Source organism: Rhinolophus sinicus, linkage group LG05 (genome assembly GCF_036562045.2).
Source record: "Rhinolophus sinicus isolate RSC01 linkage group LG05, ASM3656204v1, whole genome shotgun sequence".
Classification (NCBI taxonomy): Eukaryota; Metazoa; Chordata; class Mammalia; order Chiroptera; family Rhinolophidae; genus Rhinolophus; species Rhinolophus sinicus.
In genome coordinates, this window is record NC_133755.1 from 10,058,684 (window position 1) to 10,082,315 (window position 23,632).

At 42.4% G+C, this 23,632-nt stretch overlaps 1 protein-coding gene across 4 annotated transcripts in view; it reads right to left on the bottom strand.

The window, feature by feature from the left end:
* Positions 1-3,242, bottom strand: part of CYRIA (CYFIP related Rac1 interactor A) — a 97,887-nt gene extending 94,645 nt beyond the window's left edge. For 2 of the 4 annotated variants that reach the window (XM_074331711.1, XM_074331710.1), the window contains exon 1: positions 3,121-3,242. The gene's annotated coding sequence lies outside the window, so the exon portion shown is untranslated. The remainder of the gene's footprint in view (positions 1-3,120) is intronic. The other 2 variants (XM_074331712.1, XM_074331713.1) reach the window with 2 other exon arrangements.
* Between the last annotated feature and the right edge of the window lie 20,390 nt (positions 3,243-23,632).

Consider the following 23,632-nt stretch of genomic DNA (forward strand, 5'->3'; position numbering starts at 1 on the left):
CAGCAAGGAAGGCAGGCCTGGCTCCTTGCCACCTGCCTCTCTCCTGGGCCCGTTCACCAGAGCTGAGGGAGGGACTATGAAGCAGTCACCCCATCGCTGTAAGGGCTGGACCAGGGCTGGCCAAGTGGGCCGGGGCCGGACTGCTGTATTTCAGCCACAATATACACACTGCCAGGTTCAACCTTAATGGGCGACCAGGTCAAGTCACCATCCCTGGGCCCCATGCCACCCTGCCTTTCCCTTATCACACCACCTCTCTGACTATATTACAAGGATCGCTATCGATGCCTGTCTTTACCACCAGATGACATTCTTTGAAAACAGGAATAGTGGTTTTTATTTTTTGTGTTTTTTTAAAAAATCTCCAGTTCCCTAGGCTGTATTTGGTGCAAAGAAGATGCTCAATTAATCTAAGGTACATAAATAAAGAAACAAATTCAACATCAAGGCTGGACAAGGTGACTAGAGAATACCTCTAACCCTGAGATTTTATGGCTTTGTTATTTCTAATCAGTTCTCAATCTCTGGGTAGTGGTTTGGGGTCTTTTTAGCAGAGAGAGAGAGACCTTCTGATAAAATGAGGACACTGTGTACTCCCTATAAACTACTGCATTCCATCCTATAAGAACAAGCAAATGTGACCATTAGGACAGATGCTGTCAACCCCATTTTAAAGACTGAAACTGAGGCCCTATGAAGGAACTGACTTCCTCAGGGCCAACATCTGACCTGGTCTTTGCATGTCACCATAATGCGTTTTCAGCTTATTATTAACAAGACTAAAGCATGGGCAATGTGAAGGAAGAAAGGGGAGGGAGTGGGAAAGAAGAGAGTGTGCAATGAAAGGAATCATAAGGGAAGAAGGGGAAGCTTCTCTGGAGAATGTCACTGACAGCTGACAGTCAGTGACCCTATGGCCCTGGCCAGCTTTGGACCAGGACTGGCTTAGGAGGGATTGCTGGGCTCTCAGTGTCCCTGACTCATCCGGTTGCATTTAGGCCCTAAGAGTATAAAGCAAACTGAATGCTTCTTAGTGTTGAGTAAAAACAGGAAGTCACAAGTGGCTTCATTCCCCTCTCAACTTGGGTCCCAACACTTGGGGTCAAGGGTACACAAAGGATCTGACAGGCAGTTCCCTGGCAGCTCGCCTCTGTGGGACTCCAGCGGCACACCCTAGGAGCGGGAAACTGGGGCACACCTTCCCGTGAGCCTCCCAGAACATGGGTTTAGGGGCTCTGCTTTCCCTCTGGGCGCAGGGCCAGGAAGCCCACCCACAGGGTGGAGAGTCAGGGAGATGCCAGCTCCATCACTGTTCCTTCATTCAACAAAAACTGGGCACTGACTATGTGCTAAAAATCAGTGTGACCTCAGGGAAACAGCTCCCTCTGAGCTTAGTTTCATCATCTGCAAAGTGGGGACAGCCCCTACCCCACAGTGTCCACAGTCACGAAGATGAAAGGAAATAACATCCGTGAGCTCCCGCACCACACTGGAAATCTATTATTAGCACTGAGGCAGGATGCTACCCACTGTGTGCCTGAGACTGTGATGCTCCCTTCCCAGAGCTGGGGACAGGAGAGAGTGTGGGCTGGTCGGTCCCCACCTCTTTCCCCTAGTCTACCCTCACAGGAGCCCAGGGCCAGGAAGAGGTGAAGTTCTGCCAGCCCCCAGGCTGGGCCCAGTGCCCATGTTTATGACTGTTTATTTCAGAGCAAGTAGAAAGGAGAAATTAAAGCCATAAAAGACAGGACAACAGACCAATAAAAACCAGCTCCCAGAAGAGTCAGAAGGAGGAAGAGAGGCAAAACTGTCACCATAGCAACACAAGACAGTCAGAAGCATGCAGGAAAAACAGCCCTGCTCTGCCTCCTCTCTTCACAGCAAAGCAAGCCCTCGGACCCCATTCGGAGCTCAGTGAAAGCCAATGACCCACCCTAAGGCCCTGGCCCCCAGGCCCCGATGCCCAGCCTGACCTTGTTAGCAGCCACCCTCCTTATTGCGGCCTAGCACAGGTCCCAGCCCTTCAGGGACCCAGCCCAGCTTTCTGTGTCCTGGGGACTCAATGCTGTGGAGATGGCCCAGGCTCAACCAGAGTGACGGCGACTAGTGAAAGAGGGGAAAAGTTTCAAACAGGGAAAAGAAGGAGGGCCACAGAGCTCTGGGGGAGACCAAGGGCCTGAACACCAGCCTCCTTACTCTGCCTTGGGTTCCCCAGGGAGCAGGTGGGGAAACAGGGTATGGGAGAGGAGACCGGGCACAAAACAGCGGTCCCCCTGGGCTAGACTCTGCACTCCCAAAACAATAGCTTGGGAAATTCTGGGGATCTGAGGTGGGGTCGGCAAATACTGTGGAGGTCTCAAATGATGACCTGTCTCTGAGGATCAGTGCAGTTTGGAGGATTACCCAGGGACCAGCTGGCCCCTTTGACACAGGCTTCTGGGTCCTTCAGCTGGCACGCAAGACATGTGTTTCCACCAAACAGCATGGTTGGCCCAGGACCAGCTTTTTGGGAAGTGGGTCAAATTGTTCCCAAAGCTCAGGATCCATAGTCAGTCTCTTTCTAGATAGGGAGGGGGAGGGCACAGGGGGTGGCACTGAGGCCTGGGTCCTAGGCACAGCAGCGAACAATCTATGAGGTGCCAGAAGAATCTGCCTGGCAAAGAATCTATGAGGCAGGTGGCAGCAGAGGGAAGAGTCCAGGTGTAGGTGCTGGGGAGGGCTCAGCCCTGCCTCTGGGGCTATAGGAAGCCGTGGGGAACCCCGGCCTCTGCTGGTGGGAATGGGGAAGCAGAGGGCTGGGGTCTCCAGGAAGAATAGCTTTGGAGCTGAAGATACCTGGGGGTGGGGGTGGAGGGTAAGTGGTTGAAGGGCGAGGGGAGCGATCTAGAACACAGTCAAGAGGGCGTCCTGGGGGAGAAAAGGCAATGGGGCACAGAGGCGCCGTCTGCACGGCGATCGCAGGGCTAAAGGACTGGGTCCTCGGCTCTCCCTCCCTTCCTCTCCCCAGGCTGCAGGGGCGTCGGGAGCGGGGAAAGGATGGCGGGGTTCACCCGGCGCCTCCCGAGCCCGCTTCCCTGCAGCCCCCGAGCCGCGTCCCCGCCGCGTCCGCGCTGTGCTCACCGGAGCCGCCGCCGCCCTGCTTGGTCGCCCGTCCGCTGCTGCCCCAGCCGCCGCCGCTGTGGACGCCTCTCCCGCGGCCGCCGCAGCCAGCGAGACGGCCCCGGAGCCCCGCCCCGCCCCGCCCCGCCCCGCCCCCAGCCCGGCCCGCTGAGGCCGCCCCGCCCCGGCCCCCGGGGATCCCCACCCCCGCTGTCACCGGGCCTGGTCCCCTTCTGCGCCCAAGAGCGGATGCTGACCATGTCCACACGCGGTAATCCCTGCCCTTCTCTTGGCCTTGGCCGCTGGGCTTCGCTCTCCCAGAGGAAGCCCGGATCTACTCTTGCTGTTTCTGCACATCGAATTCCTCCATGCCCACTAATAACCCCCGAAAAAAGGGAAAAAGAAAAAACCCAAAACCAAAACCAAAAAAACAGGTTGAAAGGCCCTGCAATACATCCTAGACTCATACCCACTCTCTAATTAGCGCCCATGAGCCCAACCAGACCATCCCAAGCCCTACCCCTCTCCCAAATGACTGTGGCTTCTGAACCCAGCCTTCCGGTTCACACTATTAACAGGTTCCCAGTCCTGGCAGCCGCAGGTACCTGATGAGACCACCAAACACGTCTACACAACGCTTAGTCCAAATATAATTACCCCAAAGAGTAAGCCTGCAAAAACACTTAAAAAAATTCTGTGATGCAAGGGGAAAGTAGGGGATTAGTGTCATTGTCGTGATCATTGTTTTACAACATCTGCCATGGAGGCTTTTTGCATTAGAGAGAGATTCAGGAAACCAGAGAGGCCTGCACAGAGCCAAACAGGTTGTGAGTCAGAGCTCCTGGGGGGTGGGGTGGGGGGGGGTGTCTTGCAGGCCCAGGCTTCTCCTGCTTCCTTTCCCAGTCAATCAACTGGAGCATCGTGGAATATTTATTAAACCCCTGCCATGGGCCAAGCCATGTGTTGGTACTGGAGTGTGAGGGTTGGAAGCATAAGGTGCCCAGGTCTCCGAGTGCAGGAAACAAACTTCAGGAGACCTTGGTCAAGTAGCCTCCTTTTTTATTTCTTTTTTTTTCTGAGCTCCAGTGGGAGCCATGCCTGGCCCAGCCTCTGTTGTTATTCCCTGCCAAAAAGATCTGTTTCATCTTTGGGTGGGTCTATTAGAAAGTTCATCTTGCTCCACCCCCACATATACACACATACATACGCATCAGAATGTCTGACTTATTCTGTCCACCTTGAACCTAGTCAGGCTCTGGGAAGGGCAGGGACAAATCAGCCACAGACGCCATTCACCCCGTAAAATATTATCATTTCAGACAATGAGAGGACTCCTTACTTTACACCCATCTGTCTATAATAATACAGCTTAAGTTGGTGAGAAGAGACTATTTGATGTATGAAATTTCACTTCCACACATATAAAGACGGCTTCTATTTCAGTAATTGAGGGATACCTGCATGGTATTGCCCAGCCCATTGGGAAATAATAGGGTTTCTAATTATCAGTGTGGAATTTAATAATTAAGTGTTTCCTAAGACACAATAATCAGATGAAATAGTCTTTCAACTTCATTAGTAATTCTAATAACAAGTTTAGAGGTAGCATAATAAAGATTTCAGTGAAATTAAACTATCATTGGGGGACAGGTAGGTTGAGATCAAATTTTAGATAATTTTTATTCACAATATAAATTTGCTAAAATGAACCTTAATATCTTAGTTAAATTAAATTTAAACTGAACTGTTCTAGTTTCAAGGACATCCTCATCGTTAATTTATTTTTTAAAAGAACTTCGGCAAAGTGCCAGCCACTGTGCTAAATGATATGGACACATGTCCCTAGCCATAAGGAGTACACAGACAGCTTGCCCCCAGTTTATGACAAGGCAGAACAGGACACAGATTAAAATAGAGGTATTGTCTATATGGTCCCAGGACAAGGAAGAATTCATTGTGATTGGGAATAACTGAAAGCAGATTATTTTAGGCTGAACCCTAAGGGATCAGCTAGACTACGCTAGGTGGGAAATGAGGTCAAGGACACTCCAAGTAGAGGAACAAAAGGGATGCCCTGTGCGAGGGGGTTCAGTGTGGCCGCAGTGCCAGAGGGACAGGGCAAAGTGAGGCTGAGAGTGGAGAATCGGAACACCAAGCTGAGAAGGCTGCACTTGGTCCTGGGGGCGCCACAGGACGGAGGGAGCGGCCTCAACTGGAGCCTCCAATAAAGAGACTGATGACAGCCTAAGGGTGTGTGGGGACCAGAGGTGGAGAAAGAAAAGGTGGCAGCAGGGATAATAATCAGGAGAACACTACCATCGTTGCCCAGGGGCTGTGGGCTGCCCTCCCTGGACCAGGTTGTGCGCCCTCATTTTTGGAAACGCATTCTCTGAAGCATCCCCAGTGCTGACAGCAATACTTGGTACAAACTGGTCACTGATAATATTGATTGAATGAATGATAGGGTCACGAAGATGGGCATCCACTCTGCAAACAAAGCAGAAGAGCTGATGGCACCCAGAGCGCCTCTCCATCTACTGAGGTCCACCTGGGGGCAGGTGGAACATTGCCGTTTCCCTGCCTAAGTCCCCTTGCTCCTTTGAAAGGCCATTTCTGCTTTTAAACCTTTGTTCCTACAGGGGCACCTGGATGACTTCCTCCCCATCTCCTGCTATCAAAGATCACTGTTGCATTACTAACCATGCCCTCAGGACAGCAGTGGCATTGTGGGCTCACACTTCTTTCCACCAAATGCCCATAAAACTGACAGTCTGAGCCACTTACTCTGACTCATTGCATATATGCAAGTTGCTTGAGGACGAGGATCTTATCTGAAACAAATAAAGCTACCACTCAATTTGGAATCAAAAGCTGAGCATACGCCCTGATTCTGACCCTCACGAGCTGTGTGAACTGAAGTGACTTAAACCCTTGGAGTCTCAGTTTTCTATTCTACAAAATGGGAGTAATAAAACTTAACCTCAGAAGATCGATGTCAGTCAGGGCTGATGTAAAGTGCTTTGTAGGTAAAAAAAAGAATAGTGCGTGTGTGTGTGTGTGTGTGTGTGTGTGTGTGTGTGTGTTGCTTCCTAGTGTGTTGAATAATGCTGGGCATACAGTAAGTGCTTATTTCAGACTTGTTCCTTAGTGGATTGATTCACAGATGAGGACTTGGAGTGGGCGGAAGGATTCAGTGTCATGAAGCCCTGCAGTGCTCTCGGCTCGCCCCTCTGCAGGAAGGCATGTGTATTTTGTCCTAGTTCACTTATTTCCCCAGGAATCATATAGTGCCTTCCCTCTGGCATTACCATAATGGCTTTCAAGGGTGGTGGATTTTCTTGCCAATTTACAGGCCAGGGTTCCTTTATAGTAACTAGGGGTTTCTACGGAAACATGGCCAGGCTTCAGAGGGAGCATAATAGATTTGATTATGAATATTGAGCCAGTTTTCACAGCTGACATGCTGCATTCTTCCCTGTTGCAAATATCACAGCCCAAACTATGTAGAGAAACTTGGTAATGGTTGAAAATCCTTGCCTGTGGCTGAATTAGCGCCTATGACTTAACAGGATCTGACTTCAGAGGTTTCTCCAGTCACTCACTGCGAGTGACTAAAGCTTTTTCAGACTTCCCTTCCTTTACACTTGGTTACCCTATGCCTGAAATGACCTTTCATCCTGGTTTATTCATTGAATTTCTACTCGTTTTTGAAAAATCCCTGCTCCAAACCAACCCCTCTCTAATGCCTCCTTCAACTCTCCAAGGCCACGTCAATTGTTTCCGCTTGTATATTTCCATAGTGCTGCCTTCACACCTTTACTGTGGCACTAATACCGAGCTATGTTGACCCGATCAGATTATATACAGTCAATTTTTGTTAGTCCCAGTTTTACGAAGTTATCACAAACACTCACCTGGTAAATCCTGAGCCACTGCTCCTAAGAGAAATACTATAACGTTAGGTTACTATGATCCCCTGGTCACAATATTTTCATCAGCTGATCAGCGCATAACCTTGTTTTATGCGTGTTGTGGTTTGAAGACACTTTATTTAATATACTGTGTTACTTCATGAACATTGAATTCACAGCCGGTAGCCCTTTAACTCATATAACTTGGGAACAAAGCTAGTCTGGCATTTTCTCCATAAGGCCCCTCACAGCCTTCTCGCACAACGCATTGCACCCTAAACTGCACGTTGGCACTATGCTTGGGGGCCGTTTTAAACCAGTGGTATCACCAACATAAAGCACAGAAATGTGAAAAACGTGGCTCCAAATAGATCACGAAAAGGACAATTGTTCACAGTCCGAGAGCAGAAACAAGAAGGCAGGACTTTGCCTAAATCGACCTCAGCCTGGAAGATGCACGTCGGTGACTCAAGTGTTTTGCTGTTTGGTGCCCGTTGGCAAGTGATACAAAGAGTCACCAGAGTATTCATTTTGAGATCACAGACGAAATTTAGTGAGTAGACAAACTGACAAATACAGAATCCACAAACAATGAACCTGACTGTATGAGTCTCCAGACTAGACTCTGAAGTCTTTAGGGCCAGAATCTGCGTTTTATTGGTCTTGGTATCTTTCTGGCCCTTCTAAGGGCACCTGATGCATAAAGAACTGATGCTCAATAAATGTCTATCAAATGACTGAACCATTCAGTCCACTCTTGCATTTCTCTGGGCATTTCCCCAACAATGTATTAACTTATATTAATGAAGTACCAAAATGTGTCTTGTTCTTCTCCCATATGAATGTGAAAGACTTGATTTGGTCCCTTTCAATATTTGAGATGAGTCCTGCCCTTAAATGTAAGGACCATTCTGCGTGGAGTAGATCCCTCCTATGGGGCACATCTGGATGATGATGGGTAAACAATTATGAACACCACCATCCACCCATCTTCACCAAAAGAGAAGAGGGGGCACTAAATTTGAAGGATCTGGAAAAACAGAGTCAAATGGCCAACAATGAGAAAAATCACATAGCTCAGGAACTGAAAGGGGACATGAGTGATGAAGTACAGAGCGGTAAGAGGGAAGAAAAGTGGACAACTGGGGACAGGGAAGTCACAGGGACCATGCAGGAGCTTTGCAGTGAGGTCAAGATTTATATCTGGGCCCCTCTCCCTCACTTACAGCGTATGACTTGGGGCAGGTTTCTCAACTTCTCTCTCCTTGTTTCTCACATACACACATATGTAATGGGGGTAATGGGACTTCCCACAAAGGGTTGTTTATGCAACTGACGTTTCTTATGTGCCTACTGTGTGCCAGATACAAATATGAATGTGATCATGACTGCGCACATAATGAATAAGTACCTAGCACTGTGCCTGATATAACCTAGCTACCAAATTGAAAAAGGGATTTTAATTATTTGCACCATAAATTTAAATCTGCTTTCTTTCTCTCTCTACTTTGCAAGATTTCAATGTATGGCTTCTAGTCTCTTCTAAGTCTAAACGCTTTGATACTTTTTCATAGGTCAGTTGATCTCAATCTTCATCTGGCCAGGTAAATCCAGAAACTGCTGATTATATCAATTTTGGCACCTTTAACAAAATGAGTCAGCCCCTCCAGGGGACTCAACCTCGCCACCCACAAAGCTTACACCGCCTCCAAAATCACCATTAACAAAGTAATGACATAGATGAGGGCCCCTGAGCAAAGACTGACAGCGTTTATAGGCTCAGCCTAGTCATCTATGCAGCAACACAAACATGTACATAGAAGTCACTTCTGACTATACCCATGTTATAGCTAGGGGAAATGAGGTTTGGTGTAACTTATTCAAGTCATCGACTGAGTCCCAGCCACAACCACGAAAATAAAACGCAGGTGTCATGGCTCCTTGAATTTAAAACCAAGCCTTGAATTTCTCGAACAACCAGATCGTCTACCTTTTCTTTGCAAATAGTCCCTTTGCTTTACAAGACATTTGTCAGTGAGGGAAAAGGCAGGTTGATTTAGGCACAGGCCAGTTTCTCTTTCTTGCTTTCAGAGATTTTGCCCAGTTTAGGGAACTGAAAATGCAACTGGGTACTAAGACAATGTTAAAATTCCCACCAAACAGAATGGTTGATTCTATAGAGCTTCTATACAAGTCCTGCTAGTAATATATGAATGTTTCCTGTTTAAATGCACATAGCTACTATATGTGACAATCACATAAATCACCATTTTAATGGTTTTCAACCATTGTGTTTGCCTTTTGACTCTTTAGTTACTTGATGCATGCCTTAGCATAGTGACACTAGCAGGAACTTTAGTATATTTAGAAGTCACACTTATCTTCTTTTTGTGATTCTCCTTTGAGCCACTGTCCAGATAAACCCCTATCAGCTCTCGCCCGAGTCATTTTGAGTTATTTCTGATTGGTCCCCTTGCCTTCAAATTCAGCCCATTCAATCCACTGTCCAACCTAAAGCCCCAGTGACCCTTCTAAGAGACATACATGGTCATGGCACGGATTCAAACCCTTTAGTGTCTCCCCACCACCCCAGAACAATATCTTACATTCTTCGCAGAACTCATATGGCCATTTGTAATCCGTCCTTCCTTGTTCTTTCTTTCATTTCTTTTCACTCTTAACTCAAAATATTAGTTATTAGTATCACTCCTCTCTTCCTTTGGACCTGCTATTTCCTCTTCCTGGAATGCCCCACTCTCCATTATCAAATGGATAAACTCTAAGTTTTCCTCCCAGGTAGGAGAAATATCGCCTTGTAATGAAGTCATTTCTGAACTCTGAGCCTCCGCATTCCCAGGCCCAGCAACTTGCATACTTCATCTCACAGTGTTTTAATTCTGCCTGTCACTTCCTGTGCTCCTGGAATACGTATGTGTATATGTATGGATATATACGTGTGTGTGTGTATATATATATATATATATATATATATGTGTGTGTGTATACACATACATGTGTACATATATACATCTATTTATATAAAACATTTGTATTCCCAGTGCTTGACAAACTAATATACACTTAGCAAATATCCATTGAGTTGATCTGGCTAAACTGAATCCCTCAAGATCCAGATATTAGAAAAATATGAACTTTCAAGTTATTTCTAGAAAAGTAAAGTATAATCAAGCCTGGAAGAGCACCATAGCAACTTTTTAATAGAAAGGCGATTCCAGGATTCTTTTTTATTTTTAATGGTGAATAAAACAAAACTCCCTCAATGTGCTTTTCTAGTTGTGTGATCTTAAAATAAAATCCATGTTAAGTGATTATTAATCAAATACAACAAATAGTTCTCGGCTTTTGATGTCAAAACCTTTCCTCATATATGCGCACCTCTACATTTTCTTTGTGTTAATTATACTAAGCCTCTTTTGGTTCTTCCCTGGACATGTGCCTGGGAGGGTGGGGCAAACTATAAATAATGGTCATCATCATTATAAGAAATATTATTTACAGTCTATTGTTAGAACTGCAGACTAACTCACAGGCCTGCCCTCGTGCACCTACAGTGATTTCTTGGGGACAGTCTTGGGTTCTTGAATATTTCACCTGTCTCATTAGTGTCACTCACGTGGCATGACTGCTCAGATGGCAGCTGCTTCATCCAATAAACTCCATCAAACTGCTTCCATCTGTTAATAGGAGAGGAAATGGAAGGTTTTAGAAAATACACTGATTTTTATGTTGTTATACATAAATGCAATTGGTTTTCTGAGTTCCACCATTCATCTATACCCAGGCTCCCATGAATCTCTTTAATGTGATTTTTAAAGAAATACCTTTTATTACACATATTTAGACATTTCAAGATCTTAAAAGAAGCTCAGAGCAGAAGAGGCCTTAGAGATAACCTAATCCAATGTATTCATTTGACAAATGGAGAAACCGAGGCCCAGAGAGGCAAGGCGATTTCCCAAGGTCATATGACAAGTAAGTGGCAGCCCTGGAATTAAAAACATGGTGTCTTGGTTTCAGGCTAATGCTTTTTTCTTTCCCTGATGCTGAGCAAATCTTCATCCACCTTCTGATTTGAGCACTAAGCCTTTCGGTCTGCTGTGTATTTAGGATGCTAGTTCTTTGTACATAAATAGTCCAGTTTCCTCCACAATTTTTCATAAATCCCCAGACTATTCAGTTGATCTGCATTGGGTCTTGTCCCCAAGTGCGATGAGCCTGTTTAGTGAAAGGTCCATGCCAAGTCTGGACACAAGAACTGAATCTGCCATTCTCGACAGGCAGAGTGGTCTGGTGGGAAGAGCTTGTCCTAAATCCTGGGTTCTAGGAACTGCTTTTTTATTTGTTGTATGATTTGGGGCAGGTCAGTAAACTTCTCTTGTTTCAATGTTTTCATTTGTTCACCATGGATAGTAAACGTCTGCCCTGCCTACCTTAGAGGAATTTTGCGAGACTCAAATGAAATGACAGATGTGGAAAGACGGTGAAAAGCTAAATGAAAAAATCATTATTTTGTGTAGCAGCAGAAACACAGCAGAAGAATTTGCTTTTGTTCCTTGCCACGGTGTCCTGCGTGGTCATTTGATGTAATTTCTTGCAGGTGGTCAGGTTTTCTTTGGCCCTTATTTTTCTCCTATCAACTAAAGCTGGAACAAATTTTATACTTTCATATATTTAAGAATTTATTTAGCACTTACTAGAGGTCAGTCATTCTGATAGGTGCTAGGGAATACGAGGAAGGCTGTTCTTGTGGATTTACTGCCCAGGTGGGAAACACACGTGAAAACACATAAGGAATTGCCTTATCGTATGAGAAGCCTGTTAAGGAACTCAGGGACAGACATTCAACCTAGTATGTGACAAAGGGCTTTCAAGAAAAAATGTGAAAAGTTGAGCAGGACTGATGGAGGGGATTTCTCTTTAATATTTGCTCTGATAACCTGGTGGGGGTCCTGAAGGTAAAGCTCCTGTAAGTGAGAGGGGCTTGCTAAGACTAGGCTCCCAGTTCTTACCTCCCAAGCTTGTCCTCGTTTACTCTCCAGCAGCAGTAAGTCAATTACCCATCAAGTGTTTCTACCAGGCTCCCTACCAGGCTTCACACATGGCTTCTGCTTCTGGTCGGCTGTGACTGTCTGTGTTTATCTGGCTCTCCAAGTTTCTGGCCCTGTGACCTCAGTTCCCTGATGGATCTATGAAAAGTTGTTAGTTTTCAGTTTGCTCAGCTTTTTTCTTGGGAGAATGGCTGTGAAGACTTCCAAGTGCTTTACATATTGAACTAGAAATCTCCAGCTTTGAATTTTAAAACAAAAATATTCATTTAGTGTATTTTAGTTTGACCTGCATTTGGGTCAATGACCACATTTTCATTTGTGTCCTAACACATTGTTAAGTTTTAGAAATGGTTCCTGTGTATTTGTAAAGAATGTATGTCTCTGTGCTTCGCGTGTCATGAGTTTTTCAATGACTTATATTGCTAGAATGTATTTTTTTCTTTTCATATTGACCTTTTCTTAACATTGTGACCTCTACTTACTCCTCTATTTCTGCCAACATTCCAAACTACTTCTTTTATACTCTTTGAAAAATTGTTCTATGTCTCCATGATTATATGTTGTTCTTCTTGCCTCTTCTTTCTTGTCATTCATTTTCTCCTATGGTTTATAATTTTGGCCATGATCTTGTTGTGAGTATATTATCCATGGGAAACCCATGTGACATGCTTTGGGTGACAGTTTCTTATTTACATCTACTGGGACTTTATGAATTTAAGTGTACTGGACTAATGTTTAGGTTAATTTATTTCTCTGGAGTCTTGAACCACAGTGGTGGCTTAAATTTGGACCCTTTCCTGTGTTCTGATTGCTTACAGGTGTGTCCATGTCCATCCAGTGGCCGAGGTGGATAGGAAGCTTCATTACAGCTTTCCTGGATTAGAGAGGCAGTGCTTTTCTTACACACCGCAGTGCTACGCAGTAGCTACAGAATCAGTCAGGCCACTCAGCTCCAGCTGCCCACCCACATGGGGCTGCTCGCTGACCTTCCCTCTCTGTGAGGGTTGGTCCCAGCTGTTAAAGCCTATAACAGGTTTCAATTCCCCCGTAACACTTTTCAATTTTAACTTCACTTACCAATTTTGAGATTCCGCCTCATGCTTTTATCACTTTGGAATTTTCCTTTCCCGGTCTCAAGTTAGGCTATGAATTTACAATCACTAGCTTTTTTTGTTTTCAGTCCAGCATTTTTATCACATTTTGAGCAAGGGGAGTGGCTTCCACTTCAGCTTAACTTGCCTTACTTTCCAGAGGATGGGGGACATATATAATCTGAAAGGTACTCACCAAGCCTGAGCAGAAAGGAAGGCTCTCCTGTGGGCAGCCAGACAGAGACTCTGGAGGGGCACAGGAAACACTCGTCTGAGCTGGCTTATTCTTGACTCTCACACCATGCCACCAATGTGGCAGAGTCAGCGTTGCCTGGTGACACAACTAACCTTTCCACCACACCTTCCTTTTGGCTTCTGAGGTCAGTGAAGCCTGTGCCTGACTCTCCAAGGCCAGTCCAGCTAATGTCTGCTCTGGTGGGTACCCACTTGGATTCCCAGGAGACGCTTCAGCTGGTAGTGTGTGCTTAGCCTCCATGAGAAGTCCTCTGTCCACCTCTGCAGGAAGGTATGCCTCTGCTTTGAACTGTGGCCACAGGGTGTTGCTACCAATGTTCAAGCCTTTGGAACATGTGTCTCCTTTTTCTCAATCTGGGTCAGTCCCCAGGCGTTAGATAGAATATGCGATGACAGTTAAAGATACCCCAAAATGTAAAAGGCTGTTGTTCTGTCTCAAAATTTATAAACTTGAAAAAAAAAAGTTATCACTATACTGTGATCACTTCAGGCTTTTATGGAAATCTGTCCTTTAGTCCACCCTTTAAAAATTTGTTTGAAGAAAAGTATCCATATCCCGAGGTTACTAAATACTGGAAATAACACTATATGAGTGTGTTCATCTCTAATATGATTTTCTCCTTTTATTTCCCAATAAGGAAAACTTTTTCAAATGATGTATTTCAGTGGCGGAAGAGGAGTTATGGCTGGTTTTTTTCATGACTATTATCAACCATAAGAGAAAAATGCAGCTAGTTTGCAATTTTCAAAGAAGTGGAGAGATTACTTTGTTAATGTCTATTGAGTTCATTTTCTATTTGGGGAATTGAAAATTTGAGGGTGGTTGCAGGGAAATGACGGGAGAAAGCTTAAATTGCAATATAGTGGCATTCTCCATCTGCAGGGCTTCTTTGAAGTTGCTTATAGTGAACGTGGGAATATGAGTAAGGACGATAGCCTTGTTCCCTAGAATTGTACCCTTATCCCAAATGAAGGCTTTTGGTAAAAATCACTATTGTCATCAAAGAAGCACTTATTAAATGACCATCTGTATATAATTCTTTAAAAAAGGCTGAAAACATACAAAGGCTCAATTTGAGATAGTATATGAACTTGACATTATTCAAGGGGGATTATCATGTTACTCAGAGGACCTATAGACACCTGAACAGGTGAATCATTTACATAAAGAACTGCTATACTGTAATTTTTTATAGACCAAGGGGGTGTGTTGGAAAATCACACTGGAATGGGGGTCAAGAGACCTGGGTGTTAGTCCCGGCTTTCCCAGCACTTAGCTGAGGGAACTTGGAAATCACCCAACCTCGCTGGGCTTCACTTTCCTATGTAAAGTTGGACAAAATGAGGAAGTCAGAAACCAGTTGTTAATAAAAAAAAGTCTCACATGGTTTCTCTACATATGAGCAATGATACATGAGTCTGTGCCTCCGAGAAGCTCAGAGTGTTCAAGGGAAGCAGAGCCACAGAGGAATGCAGGTTGGGTGAAGGCCTGAGCAAAAGCCTGGGTGTGGCTCTTGTCAGCTTATGGATACACCTTGGGGTACTGAGCCTGAGGAGGAGAAAGCTCCAGGAACCCATGACAAGAATTTACGTAAAGGCCAGTGGGCAGGGTCTGCCAGGGAGAGAAGGAAACTGGTTCCCCTGTGGCCCCAGAGGACAATGGTATGGCTAGGGGTGACATTACCAGGAGGCAGAGCTCAGCTAGACCTGAGAGAGCCTGTGTGGCACGGCGCACTCAGAGATTGGAAGGCCACGCAGCTGTTCTAGGCCTGAAATTGCACTGATTTGCTGAGTGACAGGGCATTTCATTGTAGCTGTCCGGCCCAGGTTCATTCATGTACCACAATAGATGTGAGTACCAAGGCCCTTTTTCTTCTCATTGATTTTGAGGAAGAACTTCCCATTAGAGCAGCACAGATTGGAGAGGAATGGGTGGCAGGGATTCCATTGTCATCGGACACAGTGAGGCAGGGCTGCTTGGCCGCCTGGCAAGGCTGCAGAAGGGGGTTATTTATATACTGGGTCAGCTCCTTTTGTTTGCGAGATTCTCTGGGTTTTACTAAGTGTCAGAGAGAGTGGTCAGTTTGAGGAGAGCTGGCAGGCAGAGGAATTGGGCCATTTTGAACACGCATCTGTAAATGCACCATCAGTAGCAACATGAGGACACAAGGGGGCCAAAGGTATTTAGGAGAAGGCTGCAGAGGCCTGAGCCAGCAAGGATGAGGGATGGAAGAAGGCGGATTCTGGTGAGACCATGACAGAAGGGCAGAGCCAACTGGCCGAGAACTCACATAGAGAGCAAAGGGGGAGGATGACGAGGCCTTTCCGGGAACGAGAGGAGAGACTCTATGTGGGCGATCACAACCCAGGGAAGAAGAACGAACACTTCTGTCTGCCAAGCTCACTGGGCCGTGGGATGGAATCTCTGGTTTATAATTCAGTTTCATGCATCTTCGCAGAGGCTGTAAAAGCTGTTCAGGGTGTCACTGTGAGGGCACAGACACAGCCCACCCAGGAGTGGCACATGGAGCTCAGCCCTCTAAGGACAGCTGTTGGCCTGTGTACTCAGAGCCAGAACGCAGCCAGCCACGGACAGGCCCAGACTGAAGACTGATGCAGCGAGGGCGGTTTGTCCCTTAGACCTGGAGCCCTCAAAATGTGCACCTTGATCCTGATATCAACCCTCCGACTGTGCCTGGAGGCGCAGGGATGGGTAGTCGTTAAGAAGAGATGACACTGAAGGATGAAACGAGCATGTTAAATGTGAGTGTTCTGCCATCACTTGGTAAGGAAAACAACTTACACTTTGATCGTTTTCAATAAAGCTGCTTTCAAACAACCACATTCATATTCTTAAACATCTCAAGAACTGCCCTGTGAGCCTCATGACCAAATACCACAAACCCAGTGGAGGAACGAGCATGGTTCCAAGAGGGTACAGAGGAAAGAGACAGCGTTGGGAGGAGAAGGGGGCGGTTTGGGCAGAGTACTAGCCCAGGTAAGCTTTTTTCATAATCACTTATGGAAACTCATTGCTGACGTAGGGATTTTCTGTACCCACCGTGGCAGCCATTCCATTGCCAGGTTACTCTGAACTGTCCCACCCCACACAGTCCCATTGGCACAGGTACCTTCTGATAAGACCTCCTTGCAGCCAAATCTCCTAGCACAGTGCCAGGCACACAGCCGCCAATCCTTGATGGAAGTTTCTCGAGTTTTTTCCTAACAAAACTTGTTTTATAACCAGAGTTCCTCTCTTCAGACCCATGTTGCTGACACCCCAGTCGGTGCTAGCCTGGAGCCTGACGCCTGCAGGTAGAGAAAGCTGACAAGCAAACAAGTAGAGGCCACTGACAGCGTGCTTTGGAATTCCTGAAAACAGCCCAGCCGGGACCATCTACTCATCTCCCAGCAATGACGGTTCTACACAAAGGCCATTTTTGTGCCACTTGTATAGGGTCCCTTCTTTTTGTTCCTGCCCACTGGTTCTTATCTGATTCCACGTCTCTGCCAGGCTGATGCTCCATTTTCTCCTCATCTCCACTTTCAGTTCCCATTCTTTGTGCCCACTGAGGCTCAGCCTTTGATACTCAGAGTCTAAGAAGTCAGAACAAAGAGGGGAAGAAAAATGGACTAGGGAGAGGCAGTCGGACAGGTGGCAGGATGGGGACGCCCCTGCTTCAAATAAAAGAGCAATTTTCTAATTATGAAGCTGCATTACATGTTTCAAGAAACTCGAATTTAGAAAGGGGTTGGGTAAATTAAAGGAAGAAATGAGAAATGATACCTGAAGGGAGGTTGGGACAGATCATGGAGTCAGTTAAATGTCAGTCAGGTTAAGTAATTTCCTGGGATTTTATTCCAGTTTCCTCTTCTTCCTACTCATCTTTCTTCTCATTATAATTCATTGAAAGGCTCCTATAGGAGGAAGTCACAGATGAACTCTCACAACAACTTGGATTTGCGGAGAAAATAGTAATTAAAAAAAAAATGTGTGTAGGATTAAATGGCCTTGCTCCCAAATCTCTACTTGCTCTTTAGCCAGAATAAAACAAAACACACTCATGACACACGGCATATATACACATATAAATATACACACCTTATAGACAAAGCAAACTATCCAGACCTAAATTTCAATCTGGTGTAAAGCTTAGTCTGATCTTAAAATTGAAACGGTCTCTCAAGGCACTATTCAATCTCTTATTGCATGAAAACCGCTCCCTCATTTGGGGAGACAGCCTCCCTTCTCCTCTGCCTGGGACAGATCCTTGGTCTGTGGGGGGAAGTCATGACACCTCTGGCACTGAGAGGGCAGAGGCCCCTGGCATTAGTCTAGTCCTCAGAGTGGTTGTGGATCCTACCCAAGAGCTGCCCCTCTCCAGGGACAACAGGAATGTGACAGAGACAGGTCACATTTTATTCTCCAGAAGCTAAGGAAGAGACAGAATCTTTAGATCTAAACACCCAAGAGTGCTGCATGGGTTTATTTAAGCAAGCAAGCAAACAAACAAACAAACAAATGATGACGGACACCCAGATCCATGCTGGTAAAAGCTCACAATAAAAGAACACAGAAATTCTTCAAAGTGTCTAGGGATAGAAAAAAGTAATCAGGATACTTGCAGAGGCTTGAGGATCAGATCACCTAACTTCTCTTCGGCAATGTCAGTCGCTAAAAACACTGAAACATGTTTATTTAAAATTCTCAGATAAAATTAATTTAAAACTAGAATCCTAGAACTGATTCAAACTGAAATTCAAAGGAGAGGACAAAGGAAAGATGTTTCGTGCAATGCAAAGACTCATGAAACTTACGACTCAGAGAACCATCCAGTAAATAGACTTGTTAGAGCTTTGATTGTGGCAAAATAAGTAATACATTCAAGAAAGAGGAAGACACAGGTTAAAAAAATAATGAGCCTTGCCAAAAAAAAAACACACAAAAAACCTATGACAAGCAAAACCACACAAACACCAGAGACCAATAAAACTTATGGCTGAAGTGATTCTTTTTGCATAATTTTAAAATATTTTAGTACCAATCTGGATCTTGATATAGAAGGAGGCTAGGATTAGAGAGAGGAAGAGAGTGACATTTTACTAAGGTTTTTATCCTGAGAGGTAAAGGATACAGATACTATCTGGCTCATAGGCTAACAGATGTGAGGATTTAAGGGTTTTCAGCATCAAAAGTTAAATAGGATGTACAAACATTAAAATACTAGAGGAACAAAATGAACAAAGAAAACTCAATTAGTTAAAACAAATGCCGGGCAGAGAAATAAAAGAGAAACCCTAAGAAAGTGTACAAAATAGAAAATACGAATGTCAAAATAAGTCCAACAGACATAATGACAATGAATATGAAATCCTTAGATAGGGTGCGGTTCAGGGGTAGCACACCTGAAACAGAAGGAAACATAAAAGGCACAAGTTAAAGTGATTCTTTTATCTTCCCAGACATGTTGTTGCAGTAGAAACGCCAAAACAGCATTAGTTTCAGGCAAGAGAGAACTTAAAGTGAGGGTTTCTAAGCAAAACAACAGAGAGTTAAAGTATTTAATTAAATTATAATCTTTTAGAAGATATGAACTATGGATTTTAAGACCTCTAACAATCTTGCTTTAAAATATTCAAAGAGAAACTGACAAATTCTAAAAAAAGCAACAATAAAAACACGACAAATCCACATTCAGGTAGAATACTTTAACACCCATGTTTCTGAAATCAGTAGATTAAAAAAACAATAAAAAAGGATCGAGAGCTGAGCTTCCCAACCTTCCCACAGCGGTGGGCCACAGATGGGTCACTGAAGTGGTGAGATATTGATCCATGTGGCCAGGGAGTGGCCTGGTGGGACCTGAGGCAGCCACAGCCTCCAATCAATTACCTCACACTTGAAGCAGCTTTGTTCATTTTCCAAAGGTGCCATTCAAATCAATTGCTATATGAGCTGTACACTGACCTAAACACATTTGGGAAGGACTGAGGATAATTAAATAGGATCCCATACGTGATATGAGACATGTATGTAGATATCTCATGTATGATCTTATATATGTTTGTATTATGTATTTACATATATTTTCCATGAAACTTCGTACCTATAAAGAGAAAGAACACATTTTTTTCAAAAATATAAATATTCCAAAAAGATTGATAATGTGTTCTATCTCAAAGAAAATCTTAATAAAATTTAAATAATGAAAACTTTCATATAAATCTTATTCTCTGGCTATAATGTAATAAAATTAGAAGATACATCAAAAGGATGACTTACACTAAAAATATATTAATTTCAAATTTTAAAATATTTTATACACTATATTGGTAATTTTGTGAACTTTTCTGTATGTGTGTTATACTTCAATATAAAGACAACATAAAATATTTTAAATAAGTTTTGAATTAAAGAGAAAATCAACATGCCAATTTGCAAATAAATTACAGTGAGTGTACTACATTTTATAAGCTGTATAATTTCAGTTTAGTAGGAAAATAATCTTACTTTCATATAAGAGAAAAAAATTAAGAATAAAAGAAGAAAGTATATAATTTAAAAAGGTAGGGAAACCATTAAAATAAATCAAAATTAAATAACATTTGACAGAAAAATGCAAAATTACAGAAATTAGAAAAAAGTGACAAAGAAATTTGAAGAAGAAAATGAAATGATGGTTCTTTGAAAACATCAATAAAATAGAAAATCTCTGACAAACGAATTTACTCATAAAAAACAAAAAATAGTAAAAATAAAAACAATGCAAAAGAACAAATATGGAGATTAGAAAACAATATAATAATGGTTTTTAAATTAATTTTGATGAAAGTTGGAAAACTGGAAATCATGGGGGATTTTTCTAGTAACACACAATTTAGCTAAATTGAATCAATAAAAGTTAACACCCTGTCTATTAACATGGAGAAATAGAAAAAAGTAGCCAAGATATAGCCCAATGAAAGAGTCCTACCCAGGTTGCTTTTAAAAATAAGGTAATCTTGTGTTATATGAACTGTTCTAGAACACAGAAAAAAATGAGCACGTTACAGCCAATTTAACGATACGCTGATACTAAAACCTGAACAACACTAAGACACACATACAAGCACTCCACAGTAAGCTAACAATAGAAGGAAACAACTTCACGCCCATAAAGTGAATCTATGAAGTTACACAACTCATTAAATAAAAGCAAAAAATAAGAGGCATAAATATTTAAAAAAAATATTTGCAGACCATTTAATTATTTAGATGATAAAATTAACATAAGAAAAAACTTTTGTTAGGTGGCTGGACTGAAAACCAACACGAAATCTCAATCAATTCCAATATGTGATAACTATTACTTGGAAATTAAAGGAAAAACATGAAATTCCTATGGCTACAAAAATGAGTTAAAAATGCCTGGGAAAATCCTAACAAAAATATGCATAGCCTATGTGAAGTAAATTAGAAAACTACTCAATGGTATATATATATATATATATATATATATATATATATATATATATATATATATATATATATATTCACCTGAATAGAAAAGACTGAATATAAAAATATCACTTCACCACAGGTCAGTTTATAAATTAAATGCAGCTCTACTTGGAATTTCAAGATTGAAAAAAAATGCTTGACAAGAAGATTCAAATGTTTATGTGGACTTGAAAATAAATGTAAACAATACAATTGACTGAGCACAACTGATGATATAATTAAAACCCAAATCCCTTTAGAATGCATTCAGAGGAGATAATTTTTCCCTACCCTTCAATGAAAACTTCAGTAGACACATGATTTTCCTCCTCATTCTTTGCTAACAGATAGTCCAACCGTCACTTTAAGTTCCAGACAATCTCAATCCAGAAATTAGAATTTAAAGTCCAACATATAAATGAAACTCCAGACTTGTTCTAGAGTTAAATCGCCACCCTCAACATGAGTCTGTTTGAGGAAGGTTTCCATCCCATTCTGCTTCTCCACCTTACATTACAATGCCCTGTCACCTCTTCACTTCTCTGCCTCCACACTGGCTTGTAAGGCAGTTTCTGACCCACCGAGTTGGGAGATTGGGACTGAGCCCCAGTTAAGGGATTATGTTCTTTCTTAAACGGGTGCCTTGGTAGGCTGGCTTGGCACTGGAGGTCTGGGAGATGTTCACTGTGGACTGTCCCTTGGATGCAATTTTGTGCTTGTTGGGTTCCCCGATGCTAAAGATTTGTCACTTCTGGTCCCCAAAGTCGATGGCATTTACAAGTATCATTCTCACTCCAATTTAAAAATTACTTTGTTTAAATCAGGAAAGGATATTAATTTTGTCAGAAGCCCACTTGCTCTCTAGAAATTATCATAGGGCTTTTCCTTCTTTATCTCCTTAATGTACTAACTTGCTTTAAGACATTTCCTAGAGCCGACTACATTTGCATAACTAAAATGAAGCTTACCTGTTGCATTTGATAAAATTGTTCGCTACACGACAACCTTTCTGCCCTATGTAACCTTAGAGAGCAGCCTTGTTTTCAAGTGGTGAAATATAGGGTTTGATTTGCAAATATGTAATTTATTTATTTATATACATTTTTTTTTTCAAATGTGTTAGTTCTGTGGTTTTATTTTTGAGTGCCTTTATAATATTTTGACACTAGCGTTCAGCTATAGAATTAATTAGGAAATGTTCCATTTCTTTCTGTGCTCTAAAAACCTAGTGGTATAAGAATGATTCAATCCTTGAAGGTTTACTTCTTAAAATATTTTGCACTAGTGTCATTTTTATGTACCAGTTTTAAGTGTTTGTTCAAGTTATTGGTTTATTCAGATTTTGTTTTTCTACATAAGCCAATTTGGGCAATTTGTATTTCTGTTAAAAGAGATTTTTAAGTTCATTAGCATTCTATTACACACAGAATTTTCTTATAATTTAAAAACTTATTTTAAAGGTCTGACTTTTGATGTTTTTAAATTCTGTTTTATCTCTTCCCTGATATAATTTACTAGGGAATTATCATTTTATTGGTGCCTTCCATTGATTCTGCTTTCCAAAAACAATTTTTAAATGTAATTTTTGTTTTCTAACAACAATATGTTATGGCTTTATCTGTATAAATTTATTACCAGTTTTTGTTTTCATTTATTTAACTTTTTGAGCTTGATACTTATTTCAATTATTCTCAGTCTTTCTTATTTAGTAATGAAAAACCTTTAAGATTATGGATTTCCTTTAGATATGTACATTTTTAGGTTTTGCTATGGTGTTTTTATTGCAGTGTATTAATTTACTAACAATCTAGGGTGTCAAATTTGATTTTCTATTTGAAACAAAGTTATTTCTAAGAGTGATGTATTAATGTTAATTCAAATTAAGTTTGTTCTTTTTTTGCTTGTAATTTCCTGTTTTATTGCAGTCTGGTTCGTGACTAAGGTCTGTCAATCTCTATTTTGGGGACTTTTGTTTCTTTGTCGAGTTTTACATGATCAATGTTCTGTATACATTAGAAAATTAATTATAGACTTAAGCCTGTTCAATGCAAACTTTATTCTATCATATTATTATTTATTATGTACTTGTTATAGTAAATTCTCAGGTATCTTTGCTAAAAATCTTTCTAGGGTTCATAAGAATTCTATATTTATTATGAAGTATACATTTTCAGTAATCTGTAATGCCCCATTTACTGCTTTTTACTTTGAATTCCATATCATAATTATAACGGAGTCACTACAACTTGTATTTTGTTTGCATTTGGGGGAATATTTTCATTGGTTGCTTTTTGTTTGTTTCTTTTCTTACCTCTGATACATTTTGTTTTCATAATCTAGTCACATTTATCATGGACAGTGGATACACCTACCTCATTTTTGCCATGCTCTTTTATGCTTTCTGTCGATTGTGCTTTCTTATTTCCTTTCTGAGTTTTACTATATTGATTTGGAAGTTATTTCTATTTGGAATTCGATTTCGTCTTCCCATGATTGCTTTACCTTTAAAAATTGACTTGTATTTCTCTGTCAAGGTCCAGAGTGAAGCAGAATGTACAGATTTACGACCTTCAACCTCAGCAAGATGCAACCTTGAGCCTTCAGAGCACAAAGAGACGACTTGTTGGTTTTTCCTGTGTTCTTTTTTCCCCAGAGCCTTGCTATGTCCCATTTGATCTGAATGCTGAACTTAGTTACCTTTAATAACTTTCTGAAAATGTTCATATA